Genomic DNA, 14542 nt, shown 5'->3' on the forward strand with positions numbered 1-14542 from the left:
CAAACACTCTGTGAGGTGAGTGAGGCTGAAAGACTTCAAAGAAGTGTGACTAGCCCAAGGTCACCCAGCAGCTGCATGTGGAGTAGCGGAGACGCGAACCCAGTTCACCAGATTATGAGACTACCGCTCTTAACCACTGCACCACACTGGTAACTGAAGGTATGAACTAAATCTATTAAAAAGCATTGTACTCGAAACCGGGTAATACTGTATTCAACTTTGGTCCTGGGGTGGTTTCACTGACGTGGTTTTGCAGTACCAAATAGCTCCCCTAGGGGGAGTAGTTCATTTCATCCATGTCAGGGATGGGGAACCTCAGGTACAGAGGGCAAATGCCACCCTTCAGCCTTCTCTATCTCGCCAATAGGAGCCTCACCAGGACATAGTCGTCAGCATGTCATGCCTCTCACCAGCCATGCTTCACGATGATGACGTTTCAATTTATATACCACATACATGCATAAATGGCTGCTAAGTGGTTTCCAAGTATAAAACCAATTATAAAATTGATACATAATTAAAATATGCACTAGAGCAATTCCTTCAAAGCACTACAAATATCTATAATTAACATTTACAGTAAGACAAACTTGATTTAAAGAGTTAAAGGAGTTGAAAGAACGATTGAAAAAAATGAGATCAGGGGAGCGCTAGCCTAAACAGAGCCCGCAGAATGCCAGTACTGATGGGGCCTTGCTTATTTCAGCAGAGAGGGCATTCCACATCACTGGTGCCATTGGTGCTGTGGCTCCTTTAAGAGCTGACACTGGGTGCCCACTGGTAAGAGCTGCTTTATTCATTTGGGCCATCGTTAGCTTTATTAAACATGACCTGAATTCCCACAGGTCTTCCCCCTGCATTTCAAAGAGGTCTTGCTTGAGCTCCTGGACAGATTATGGGCTGCTGGCCAAATATCTGTAGAGTCAGGAGCTGCTCGAGTGCTGTCCTGCTCTCCGGCTAGATCCAGGCAGCAGCGGTGGTCAGCATCCCAAGGTTATTCTGCATTTCCCTAATGGATCTCCATGCATAATGAATTTGCTCATTAACAGATTGATTGGGAGGAAAGAGTTGGCTGCTAAAGCCAAGGGTAGGTCTTCAGGTTCCTTAAGAGATTTGTGATTGATGACTTAATGGGACCTAGGCCAGCAGATATGGACTTCAGCAGGGTTACTTGGGTCAGACCCCATTCTGGTGCACTGGGTTTTTTGTGCAAATCCCTCCACCTCCCCCCACAAACCTCTAAATTTGTGTATTTGTGCTGAGATTAGAGCTACGCTGAATATTTTGCTGGGTCTGATTTTGGAGAAGAAAGGAGCCACTTCCTTTCTGTGGTTTGCAGCAACAGCGTTGCAAAATAAAAAGTGTATATTACGCAAATTTGCATACAAAAAATGTGTATAGCAGGAGAAATTTGCATTAAAATGCTGGTGAATTTCCATGAGTCTTAAAAAAATAAATCACAAATCAGTGTGGGAATGTGGCAAATGAACTGCCGTAGGGGAAAAGGAAACCCAAAATTGACAGATTGTACCAACCCTACCTAAGGGCGGGATAGAGATGTTTGGTGGGATGCCCTTGGTCCCCAGTCCTGATGTTTCCCACTTGTGATTTGGGGGACCCAATTGCATCCATGCCTTCATTCTCCTTCTGCCCCCACCCTCAAACACAACACCCCCTTCCCTGCTGACACAAACCCTCCTCTAATCTTCCCTTCGTACCTCATAAGCTGAACAAACAGCCCTTCTCCTGCAGGTCTGTGTGGGCAAAGTTAATTATCTCCAAAATAGCTTCCAGAAGCCTCAAATCAATTTATGAAAACAAAAATTAACTTTCCATATAAACATAATTACAAGGAAACAACAGTATCCCAAGCGCTGGTATGAGTGTTCTTCTGGAAGCCGGGAAGAGAGCCAAATGAGTTCATTAGGCAATGTAATTAATAACACTCTTCCCCTTGCTTTAGGAAGCTGTTTATGGTCCTCAGAGCAGTTTTTTAAAAAAGCACTACACGATTGACAGGTTTAAAAGGTGTTTCAGTGATCAAGACAGTGGTTTTTCAAAGAGGTAGAGACAGTGTTTTTTCTGGGAGGGGTGCAGGGGGGGCATACCCCTAAATATTTTGTGAATCTAGGTTTGGCCTCATTGAGGGGCAGTAATACAATATGAGTAGGGAAATGAGAGTACCCATAAACAATTTTTAGGGGGGGGAAGCACTGGGTATATGAGTTTTTTGTAATTTGGAGATTTCCAAAAGGCACTGTCAAGTTGAAGCAGACATCCTGCCCTCTTCCATCTCTCTTACAATATATTGCTTTATTATTAGCAGTATGCCTACGCTGTGCTTTTGCACAAAAATTATATCAGAGCAGCCAGTCACCACCATCAGGCACACGGTCTAAAGGGGTCATGGCACAAAAAGAAACATGAGGGAGGAGGGAAAAGCAAGCTCAAGCACACAACCTCTTCAAGTTACAGTCAGTGCCAATGATGGCTTTGGCTTTCTTGCCTTGGATAAAGAGCAGCCCCTCCCCGGAAGCTCTCTTCCTCCCCCAGATCAGATCCAGGAGAGGAGCAGGTGACAACATCCAGGCAAGGAAGATCAGGGCAGCTCCTGCCACAAAGTTCTTCCTTCTGAATAGTGCTAATTATGTAATACACCAGGCACCATATAGCTCAGTGATACAGCACCATTCTATTCTCTCAACAACCCAGTAAGGAATAGGGATGGTTGGATTAGTCAATTTCCATATGTTCAGTCATAAGTCTGTTCTGTTGCATTTTGTGCAGGGCTTTTTTTGGGGGGGGATCAGAACTACACAAACATATAAATAATCTAATTTAAAGTATGTACACTTCCCCTAAAGTACACATTATATGCATCGTTGTACACATAGCCCCTAAAATGCACATTTCCCTATGTGGTTTTGGTACGGCATTGCCAAAATTGACATAGAGTGGCAACCAAAGGTTCTGTGTTCCAATCCATGTGTTAGTCTGGAAGGTGCAAATTAGGTGTGTTTACTTAAAAAATGAGAACCAAATGAAATTCTCCTCCTTCCCTGGGGAGGAAAGGTAAGATGGAGAGCATAAAATAAGATGGGGCAAGGATTGTAGCTCTGTGGCAAAGCATCTGATTTGCATGCAAAATGCCCAAGGTTCTACACATGGCATCTTCAGGTAGGGCTGGGAGAGACTCTGAGTGAAATCCTACACTGACTGCAAGTCAGTGTAGACCAGGGGTTCCCAAACTAAGGCCCAGGGGCCGGATGCGGCCCAATCACCTTCTAAATGCGGCCTGTGGTAATCAGCATGTTTTTACATGAGTAGAATGTGTCCTTTTATTTAAAATGCATCTCTGGGTTATTTTGGGGGCATAGGAATTCGTTCAATTTTTTCCCAAAATATAGTCCAGCCCCCCACAAGGTCTGAGGGACAGTGGACCGGCCCCCTGCTGAAAAAGTTTGCTGACCCCTGGTGTAGACAATACCAACCTAAATGGGCCAATATCTTGACAGCTTCCCATTCACTGGGGTATGTGTTACTCAAGGTAACCAAAGCGAGTCTCTATAGCCTAGCGGAAATTCAAACCCAGAAAACCAGCTCAGGCTCGAACATCCTCACAATGTCCTTTCCTATGTGTTCAGCAAGGCTGGGTCGACGTTGATCTGCTAAACATTTTTTTTTTAAAAAAAAACCAACAACATTCTATAATGCTTAATGGCAGTTTTCCATTGCCAGTGGCTCACTGCTGTTGCGTTTTAATAACACATTTTTAATAGCACATTGTTATAAATGGCAAGTACAGATCCACTCCAGCATGTGAAAACTAATGAATGGAAATGACTAAATTTTAATTATTTTGTATGCCACCCTTCATCTGAAGATCTCAGGGCAGTTCACAGCATAAAAATACAAAATAAAAAAAATACAAAATACATAACAAAAACAAGAGCAAAACAAACCCATAACCCTCCCCCCCCTGTTCCACAAACACATTATGTCCATTAAAAGCAGTGGGTGTATTCCAAGCAGAAGTTAGTTTGAGACTAAGTTGTTGCCCACGATAGCTGTGTTCTACCTCCACAGTATGTTTCTGGGCACCGGTTTCTCAGAATCACAGGTGGGGAGAGAGTTTAGTTGCACTCCTTTTCTCCTTGCGGGCTTGCCATAGACATCTGTTGGGCTACTGTGTTAACAGGATGCTTGGCTAGATGGACCATGGACCTGATCCAGCAGAGCTCATCTAAGGTTCTTATAAATACAACCCTTGGCTTTGTTTGTTTATCAACTGCTGAAGAAGCAGTGATTCCTTTTCCACCCATCAGAGAGATGCAAGGTAGGAACAAATCTAGGTTCCTTTATCAACCCCCCGCCTCTCAGGAAAGCATTCGTTAATTACCACTTTCATTTGCCGCATGGCCTACAGCTCCTCTGGAATGCCCTCAATTAATTCCTTGCACCACTGGCATTGCATTTGCCAACAACGAAGGACACACCAAGTGAATAGTTAAGTAGCATGTGATGGAAAGCAGGCAACTCCACAGCTGAGTTAAAGATTCCCTCCCCGCTTTGCCCAAGTACACCACAGTAGAGCAAATTAGTCTTCTTTATAGGTGGACAGTGGGAGCCAGAGATTGAATTAGAAAGGAAATATTTGATCAGGAAGGGATGTGTAGCTGCTTTTTCTAACACACGCCAGAATGTTAAGGTAGGGTGCTCAGTAGCGAAGTAAGATGGGGTGGTGGGGGCGCCATCGAAGCTGCCTGTCCCACCCCCCCAAAACGTGCAGCGCGCCACGCTCCCAAAACGCACACCACGCCCCGCCCCAGAACGCGCGCCACGTCCCTGGGGGCAGGGCCCCTGCTCTCCACCCACCGTGGCGGAGCATGAAGCTCCGCCACTGAGGATGCTGGCTTGGGTTTTATGTTTTCCCAGCTTCCCCATTGCCAAATTGTGTTGTCTGGTCACTACCAATACTGGTGCTGCCTGGTAGTGAAGCAAAGGAGCTGTCCAGCAGACAAGAAGTAAGATTCAAGGTTAGGTTGTTGAAACAGCAGCAGAAGCTGTGCACTTGAGTAGCATTTAAAGGTGAAGGGACCCCTGACCATTAGGTCCAGTCGTGACCGACTCTGGGGTTGCGCGCTCATCTCGCATAATTGGCCAAGGGAGCCGGCGTATAGTTTCCAGGTCATGTGGCCAGCATGACAAAGCCACTTCTGGCGAACCAGAGCAGCACACGGAAATGCCGTTTACCTTCCCACTGTAGCGGTTCCTGTTTATCTACTTGCATTTTGATGTGCTTTCGAACTGCTAGGTTGGCAGGAGCTGGGACCGAACAAAAGGGATTTGAACCACTGACCTTCTGATCAGCAAGCCCTAGGCTCAGTGGTTTAACCCACAGAGCCACCTGGGTCCCTCTGAGTAGCATTTACTTATTTACTTACTTACTTACTTACTTACTTACTTACTTACTTACTTACTTAATTTTTTACTCACCTTTCTTCCAAATGAGTATTCAAGGTGGCTTACGCTGTTTCAAAAACCTAAATTATAAAATACAAATGAATGAAAACAAACCAGTTAAACGCAATAATTAAATTACATCAAACACATTTAAAGGCAGCAATTAAAAGACAGTTTGCCCTGATGCAGTACTTTTTTCTTTAAAAATGTTTAGGGGTACTCAAATTTTGACTCAAGAAAATCACCATTTTATAGTTCAAATTGGGAAAAAAAATACAGTAAATGGACAGAAGTACAAAGATTCACAAAATGTTTAGGGCAGGCATCCCCAAACTCGGCCCTCCAGCTGTTTTGAGACTACAACTCCCATCATCCCTAGCTAACAGAACCAGTGGTCCAGGAGGATGGGAATTGTAGTCCCAAAACAGCTGGAGGGCTGAGTTTGGGGGTGCCTGGTTAAGGGGTATGTGTACCTGCAAGGGGAGGAGAGCACTGTATAAAGGATTATAGGAAACTGGGAATGTTGCTATCAGGATTTTTTTTAAAAAAAAAGGTTCCCCAAGCCTGGCCCATCAGAAGCAGGGAGATGCAAGATAGATAAGCAGTGAGGAAATCATTGGGGGTGGCAGTAAGAAGCAAGGAAATGGCAGAGAGGGAGCAGGGAGAGGTAACGGCTAGCGCTTAACATCAGCTCTCCTACCCTGCTTATAAAAGCAGCTGCCTCGAAGGGGCTGTTGTTTCTGGGAGGTTATTTTAATCGGGATTAAAAGGTAAAGGCAAAGGTACCCCTGACCGTTAGGTCCCGTCGTGGGCGACTCTGGGGTTGCGGCGCTCATCTCGCTCTATAGGCCGAGGGAGCCAGCGTTTGTCCACAGACAGCTTCCGGGTCATGTGGCCAGCATGACTGAGCCGCTTCTGGCGAACCTGATCAGTGCACGGAAACGCTGTTTACCTTCCCGCCAGAGCGGTACCTATTTATCATCAGTCTGAGTGGTTGCAGTTGTTCAGGGCACTCCCCGAACCAATGGTTTTGGCAAAGGGAGGATATCGTGCCAGTCTGAAGGGGGGCAGGGTGCCAGTTGGGGTGGCCCTGGTGGGATGACACCAAAGGGAGCTTCTTCTTTGAGTTATGTATTCAGTGTGTGACAAGGCTAATCTCCTTTATCATTTTGCCAGGCATGGTTTGGTGTGTGGTGCTGTGTTTGTTTGCACACAGAGCTGGTCCTAGCCTCACCAGCTTCTGATAGCAATCTATTCCCTGATCTTCTTAGCAAATTCTCCACCCATCTCATCTCCTTATACAATATACATCAGTCTTCCCTAACCAACACCCCATGCAATGGACAGGGAGGATGGCAGTTGTACTAGTCCAAAGGATCTGGAAGGGACTAGGAAAGGGAAGTGTGCCATATATACATGCATGTATGATGTTGTGATCAGATCCCCATCTCTTTTCCCATCAGTCTATGCTCCCAATTTCTAGTAAACACAGCATGGTGGTCATCCTGAAATGCGCCTGTGATCAGCCTTCGTTGGATTCCTCCCAGCTCTCCTGTGGATCTTGTGCTCCTCATTGTTGATACTCTAATATGCTTCTCATTATGCCTTGTTATTGGAAAATTGAGTTTCCGCTGAAATCTGCAGTACTGACTTATTAGTGCAAGTAACCATGCTGCAGAAGCCATTGCCGCCGCCCCGGCATTGCACAAATCAGGCAGCACCAGATGGCATTTATCAGGATATTGACCATAAATCTTTGCAGTGGAAACTGAAGAAGAAAGGGGGAAAGGCATAATTGCTCATTAGTATCGTACAGGCCCTTGCTTTGTATTTAGAAATTAGCCCAGCACAGGCTGGCATTTATTTTCATTAACTGTTAATGCTTTAAAAAAAAAAAACCCTGCTCATTGTTCTCTGCGGTGTCCTTGTTACTTACCATCCCAAAGCAAGTAAACAGTGGGAGATCACAGTCTCATTTACATTGGGGCAAGGCAAGAGCAGCTGAGGGAGTAAAGTTAAAATACACTATTCTATTTGGGACAGGAATCACAACACACTCCAATAGTCCTATTCAACAGGGGCAGTCATTTTTTAAAAAAACTATTTTTTGCTCCTCCTTATTAGATCCTGTAAGGGGGAAGGATTATAGAGAACCCTCCCCCCTCATCAGAAGCAGCCCGTCTCCCAGCAGTCATGAAATCGAGGGGTCTGAAGGGGGAAGTCAGGAAACGGAGAGGGAGTGCGAAGGCTCGGGCAACATCCAAGAACCCCTGCTCCATAGGCAGGAAGAGAGAGAGGCGGGAAAAGTGGACAGGAATAGGTCAGACAGAAGACCCATCCCCCCGACACCGGAATTAAGGAGGAGGAGGAAAGGGAGGCGCTTCTCAGTTCTGAGGCTTTTATGCTGGTCCCGAACGCGGAGGGGGGTAGTGCAGGAATCTGACTCGAGCGGATAGACATGGAATGAACAGTCTGTTACACTGTAAATAATGTGCACCAATAAAAATGTCTGAAAGACAAGCATGTGGAAGGTCGTTACTCAAGAGTAGTCACAACAACCCTGACAGATCCCTTGCTAATATTTTGTGAAGCATGACTTCCTAGGTCCCCAGGGCACCACATTGTTTACCCTTGCTTAGCAGATGATCCCATCAAGTTCGATAGGGCCTAAAGCATGGTGACTGTGATCTGCATCTACATGGGCTGCACACACAATGCCATGGACTGGTTGAAAGCAGAGGAATGGTAGGAAGCACCAGCTGGGGGAACCCCCCAAGGGAAGAAGGTTCAGAGCCTGGGGATTGGTGATGGGACAATGATGAGGGATCACAGGGAGTAGTCTGGGAGGAGGTACCAGAAGCTGAAGAAGTAACAGGGTTTAGTGAGCAAGGAGAGTCTATGGCAGAGACAAGTCTAGAAGCAGAAGTGGAGGCAGAATCAGAGACGAGGGAGGCCAAGAGGCAAAGATGAGTCAGGCTGGTGAAGAAGCCAGGGTGTGACAAGTTCTCCTCTCCTCTGGTCTCCCAGAACCAGGAGAGGCATGAGGAGGGAGGAGCAAAGACAGGTACACTGGCATAGTCTCAGATTGCATGGGGAGGGCCCAGGGAAGGAGGAAAGGGAGGCTGTGGGAAGACCTTCAGGCTCCACAACTCTCTCATAAGGGCCAAGACCTCTACTGGGAAGAGTTGCTGTGCTCATTAGGCCTGGCATTCCTGAGCAGACCTTGTTTCTTCTAATAGAGAGTTAACTTCACTTACTCTGTATGATTTATTGCTGGCTTGCTCCTGACACACAAAAAACAATTTTCAGAAGGTGGTGGTCTCTCCTTCACTGGGGGCTTTTAAAGAGATGTTGGATGGCCATCTCTCAGGAATTCTTTAGCTGTGACCTCTGCATTGCAAGGGATTGGACTAGAAAACCCTTCGGGTCTCTTCCAACCCTATGATTCTATTATTCTACCTCCGAAATCAACCAATTGAACCCATTTATATAAAATAGTTTTTACTTGGTATTGAAATGGCATCAAAGGAGGGGGCCAGTTGGACTTCCCAGGAAAGGCACTGCTAAAGTTTGGGAGTCATTGCAGGAAGACCACTTCCCACCTAGCTACCAACCAGACTTCTGAGAGTGGTGGGACAAAAAGAAGATCTCATCTCCCCAATGACCTAAGAAATACTTCTTGTGGAAATTTATCATTTCCCACTTAGATGTTCCCGTGTTAGATACAGCTTCAGCATTCACTGTCAAACCTCCTTAGAAGCTGGGTGTAGACAGGATAGTGGTGCCTAGCACAGGACTTCTAGCCTGGATGCAGTTGCCAAGGAAACCACTTTCTTTGCCGTTGCATTTCCTGCATGTCAATGTCGCTTTGTGTCTGGCTTTTTCTCAGAAATGCAAAATAATCTGCCTCTCTGAAGAAGTGTTTTTAGAAAATACAACATGTTGGAGACATTTTTCTTTTACTATAAAAAAGAGAGAAATGGATGGAGGAGGAGAAAGAAAGAAAGAAATATGGGTCAATGAATGGGATGTTGGAACAGCAGGATTCCTTCTGCAGAAATCACAACTGTCAAAGCCTTGCTTAAATTCTGTTGATTTAACACGGCAGATTTATGCTTGTTAAATCCAACTTGGAAAGCAAAGTATTAGTAACATAGAAAACTGTCTTACAACAGGACAGAACATTGGTCCATTTAGTTCAGAATTGTCTACATTGACTAGTAGCAGCCCTCCGGCATTCCTAGGCTGGATCTACACTGACCTGTTTAACGTTATCAGAACAATATAAAATATATCTTTCCAAAATGTCACAGGGCATACTTGTAAAATAAAACATTCCTTACCTTTGTTTTTTGTTCATCAAAACGGCTATATCCCTGGTCGCTGGTGCCCTCTGGTGTCACATTTCAATAACGCATTATGAATGTTAAAAATAGAACAACATGTGTCCATATGGTTATTAAAACCATTCCTTAACCTTTCCTTAATGTTAAAAACCATGAGTGTAGATGCGTTCCTAGACTTCATTCCTAGCCATACCTGGAGATTCTGGGAACTGAATCTGGGGTGTTATGCTACAAAACAGGTGCTCCACCACAGAGTTACAGCCCCTCCTCTTACCAGGCCAACACTGAGGAATTCGCATACCAGGTGCTCAAGGCATCCAATGGATTCAACCTGTGACCTGCTGCATACAAAGCCAATTGCTCTGCCACTGAGCCACAGCCCTTTCTCCTAATCAACCACAAGGGGGAGCATCCCTAATACTGGCAATCTACCAATCAACTAGTATAGGTATTATGAACTAGCTGGCCCGGCCATGCTTTGCTGTGGCTCAGTCTGTTAAATGGACCCTCAGAGTCCCCCTTCAGACTACCCTGACCTTCAGTGTGGGTCATCCCTGTGAGTCCCCCCAGGCTGTCCCGACCCATGAGGTATCTAGGTCCCTCTTGCCCCCTCTCCTGGTTCATCCCTTCCCCGCCCCACCCTGTCCCGACCCATGAACTATCCCATCCTCCCCTCCCCCCACCCCCAGGTCATCCCTGTGATTCCCCCACCCTGTCCCGACCCATGAGCTATCCCGACCCCTCCTCCCCCCCACCCTGGCGTCCGACCTGTTTCAGGCGCTGTTGGTGCCGTTGTTGGCATACCAATGGGCCGTGGTCTGGTTTTCGGTGCAGCGGGGCGGGGAGGCGGGGGCTGTTTTTGATGGTGGGTTGCTGGGGTCTAGGGGTAGGATCCTGGTGTTGCCCTTTTGTGGAGTAATGGCCATTGTGGCGGTTTCAGCATGTTGGTTGCTGACATCACGCTCTTGCCCCGCCCTTGGAGACGTTGATTCTGCCTTCTATTTCCCAGCATGCACTTTAGGGTGAGTTGTGAGTTCTGGAAGACGGGGTTTTGGGGGTTTTATCTGGCGCAGGTGCGACATCTGTCTACGTGAACTGTATATAGTCACTCGCATATTCGCATGGGATGTTGTGTCCAAATTTGAATGCAATCGGTCAAGCGGTTTCAGAGAAAAGTGGAGTCACACCCACATGCCCAGTTTACATTTATATATATAGATTATTTCATAATCAGGGAGAGTCAAAGTTCCAAAAGGACTGGAGTAAATTTGTGGACTATATGGAGAGGAACTGTAGAAGTTTAAAGACACTTGCAGGACTGAAATAAATCCTACAAATTGACTTTAAATAGAAGGAATAAAGAAACTGCAAGACAGGAATGGACAAAAAAAAACGATTGCGGGGAGGGAGGGAAGTCAAAGCTCGGCAGAGCAAAGAAAATTGTAATAATTGATCAGATGTTTAGAAGAAAAATTCTGTGTTTATTATGTTTATGTTGTGTTTGTTGTTGTTTGTTTTGTTATTGTTTAAATGTGTTTAATTGGAAAATTTAATAAAATGTCTTTTAAAAAAAAAAGATTATTTCATTCTTCTCCCAAGAAACAAGAAGCATAGGGTAACATGTATCATTCTTCCCCTACTAAAAAGCCAGTTGACCACAGTTTCATCCAGAGTTGGAGTGATCAGTTTCTGAGCATGCACCATCAACATCTGCCAGCTTTAAGTGTCTCATGCATTGAAAGCAGTCCATGCTAATCTTCTCTATATCGTTCCAATTTTAGTATATGTGCTGCCAAAGCAAGCGAGATTCCAAAAAGAAATAGTGGAAGAGAATCTTAAATTGTTTTTTAAAAGCATATAGTATTTTATTAGAGTGGGAAACCAAAGATGAAGAAGTTAAATCAGTTATGATTAAGTGGGCTCGGGATGTGGGGCACAACATCCAATTTGAAAGTTGGGGAAAATTATGGAAAGCTGATATAAAATTCACATATTGCATACTAGTAAGAGAGAATTACATGAAAATGATGTATAGATGGTATATCACACCAGTGAAAATGGCAAAGGTGTTTAGGAAAGAAAATAACAGATGTTGGAGATGTAAGGAAAAGGAAGGAACATTTTGTCATATGTGGTGGGAATGCAAATGCATTAAAACATATTGGGGAATGATATAGAATGAATTGAAAAAATATTTAAAATGAATTTTGTCAAACAGCCTTTCTGTTAGGTATCTCAAATCAAGAGCTACCAAAAGAAAAATGGACATTCCTTATGTATGCTACAACAGCAGCAAGAATCTAGATTGCACAATATTGGAAGACAGAAGAAATACAATCAAAGGAACAATGGCAAGAAAAGCTGATGAACTATGCAGAATTGGCTAAGCTAACAGACAAACTACAAGAGGACAAAAAAGACTTCAAAAGAATCTGGGAACCATTTACAGTTTATTTGCAGAAACAACAGAATGGACTGGATTCACTGGCACGATTTGAATAAACTTTCACAACTTCATTTGAATAACAGATATTTTAGAGAAATGATAAGGGATTTTATTTTTGTGTAGGAAAAGCAGGATACGATAAATAAAACTAAATAACTCAGCAGAGGGGGAGTTGAGGGAAGTCCAGAGGAGGGGAGAGAGAATAATTGTAAATAACATGAATGAGATTTGCATCATTAATTGTTATAAAATTCTATAAATATTCCCAAAAAAGGAAGGAAGGAAGGAAGGAAGGAAGGAAGGAAGGAAGGAAGGAAGGAAGGAAGGAAGGAAGGAAGGAAGCAGTCCACGCAGGTGCAAAATCAGTGCACATTCTCATTACGGTCTCTGTTTCAAAATTCCAAGTCAAGGAATTGAACTCTCCTTGGAATCCATCTGGCCATTATGAGCTGGCAAATTGCACCCCAACCATATGTTCAGTATACTGTATTTAATCTTAGGAAATCAGAACTATAGCTATAGGTATAGCTACACACCACACACACACACACACACACAGAGAGAGAGAGAGAGAGAGAGAGAGAGAGAGAGAGAGAGAGAGAGAGAGAGTACAGCACGAATTCAACAGAAGGTGGAGGGAGAAAAAAGAATGTCCTCACGTGTTAACCATAAGACAATAAGAATGTTCCATCAATCCTAATATAAAGAGGTCCATCGATCCACATATAAAGAGGTCTGAATGCCCAAACTGATGTCCAAACAAGATTGATGATTGTAAGATACACATCCCAATGTAGAAAGGGCAGTAAGATCTTCAGACCATTGAGAAATGGGTGTGTTTTTCCTTCCAGCCTTGAAGTTTAATTTTCAGTGCAGCCATAGGGGCTTGAAGGACCCGCTACCATCCTGAATTTAGGAGGCTGAACTCACACACCCCAATTTACCCCTCTAGCCATGTTCCATCTCTGTATTTGTTGTGTTCAATTTCTGATCGTAAAAGTGCTCTTGCACTTTGTAGAGTAGCAAGTCCACTGCTGGTATGATAAAGGTTAATGTGAGGGATAGGCTGGTAATCTTTAAATATCTAAAGGAAGAGCATGGTTAAAAGGAGAATTGCTTGTCCTATCCACAGAGAATACAGAAAGCAAAAAATAAGTGTTGTTAAAGGAAGGGCAGATTTAGGAAATTCCTCCCATTTGTATTGTGAGATTTCTATCCTACCTTTCCTCCAAAGAGCTCAAGGTGGCATCCATGACTTTCTATATTATCTCACAACAGCCCTCTGAGATAGGTTAGTCTGAGTGCTGGTGATTGGCCCAAAGCCAGTGATCATCTTGGCCAAATGGAGATTTGAACCTTGGTCTCCTGGGTCCTTGTCCAGCACTCAGTCTAAGAAACTGCACCGTGCTGGCAGAGCTCCATTGTGGAGCTACTAGTCAGCTAGAATCCAGACTCCAGCTTGGAGCTTCAAGCTGCTCCCTCCTGGAATGTTTCACAATGTCATTCCTTGCCAGAACGTCCTCCTGCCAAGAGCGCTCCTTTCAAGAAGAGGTGGGGTGGAGGAGTGAGTGAGTGCAGCATAACGGGTGGAGGAAACCTCCTATTTTGCACACTGGAAATGTAGGGAAGGGCGAACAGATTGGAACTCTGTGGCAAGTGAGTCATTATCATCACAAAGCAAATAGCTGGAGATGCTGAGGGTTTTGCCAACATCACCCACGCAAGTTGTCTTCCTTCCCAGGGAAGAGAGGCAGCACCAGCACATCTCCCAATGGGCTGCTTTCTCATCTCTTCGAAAAGCAAGGATGGAGAACCATTTCCAGTCTTGAGGACCGTGTTCTCTTCTGGGCAGCCTTCCAGGGGCCACAAGCCAGTGGTGGGTGGGGCCAGAGGCAAAGGTTGGTAGAGAAACAGCTGCAGATGCTACCTTTGTGGACATTAAGGTCCACAAATAATAACATACTGGAGACCCCATGTCACAAGGTGGTTAGACTGGCCTCGACCAGGACCAGGGCCTTCTCAGTACTAGCCCCGACCTGGTGGAACACACTCTCTCTCTCTCTGGAGACTAGGGCCCAGCGGGAGTTGTCATCTTTTCGTAGGGCCTGCAAGACGGAGCTGTTCCGCTTGGCCTTTGGACTGACTCAGTCTGACCCCGGTGTTACCCTCCCCATAGGCTTTATCCTACAGATATTTAAATGAGGTTGCACTTGTAGATTCCTAATTTTAAAATTGAATTTTAACATTGTATTTAATCTGCATTTTAATTGAATTGTTTCTTTTATGC

At 44.8% G+C, this 14542-nt stretch overlaps 1 non-coding gene across 1 annotated transcript; it reads right to left on the reverse strand.

The window, feature by feature from the left end:
- Positions 1-11504: 11504 nt before the first annotated feature.
- On the reverse strand, positions 11505-11610 carry LOC118076626 (U6 spliceosomal RNA). The gene has a single exon (XR_004691528.1). It is a non-coding gene; the product is annotated as a U6 spliceosomal RNA (small nuclear RNA).
- Between the last annotated feature and the right edge of the window lie 2932 nt (positions 11611-14542).

This window comes from Zootoca vivipara, chromosome 17 (assembly GCF_963506605.1).
Source record: "Zootoca vivipara chromosome 17, rZooViv1.1, whole genome shotgun sequence".
NCBI classification, from domain to species: Eukaryota; Metazoa; Chordata; class Lepidosauria; order Squamata; family Lacertidae; genus Zootoca; species Zootoca vivipara.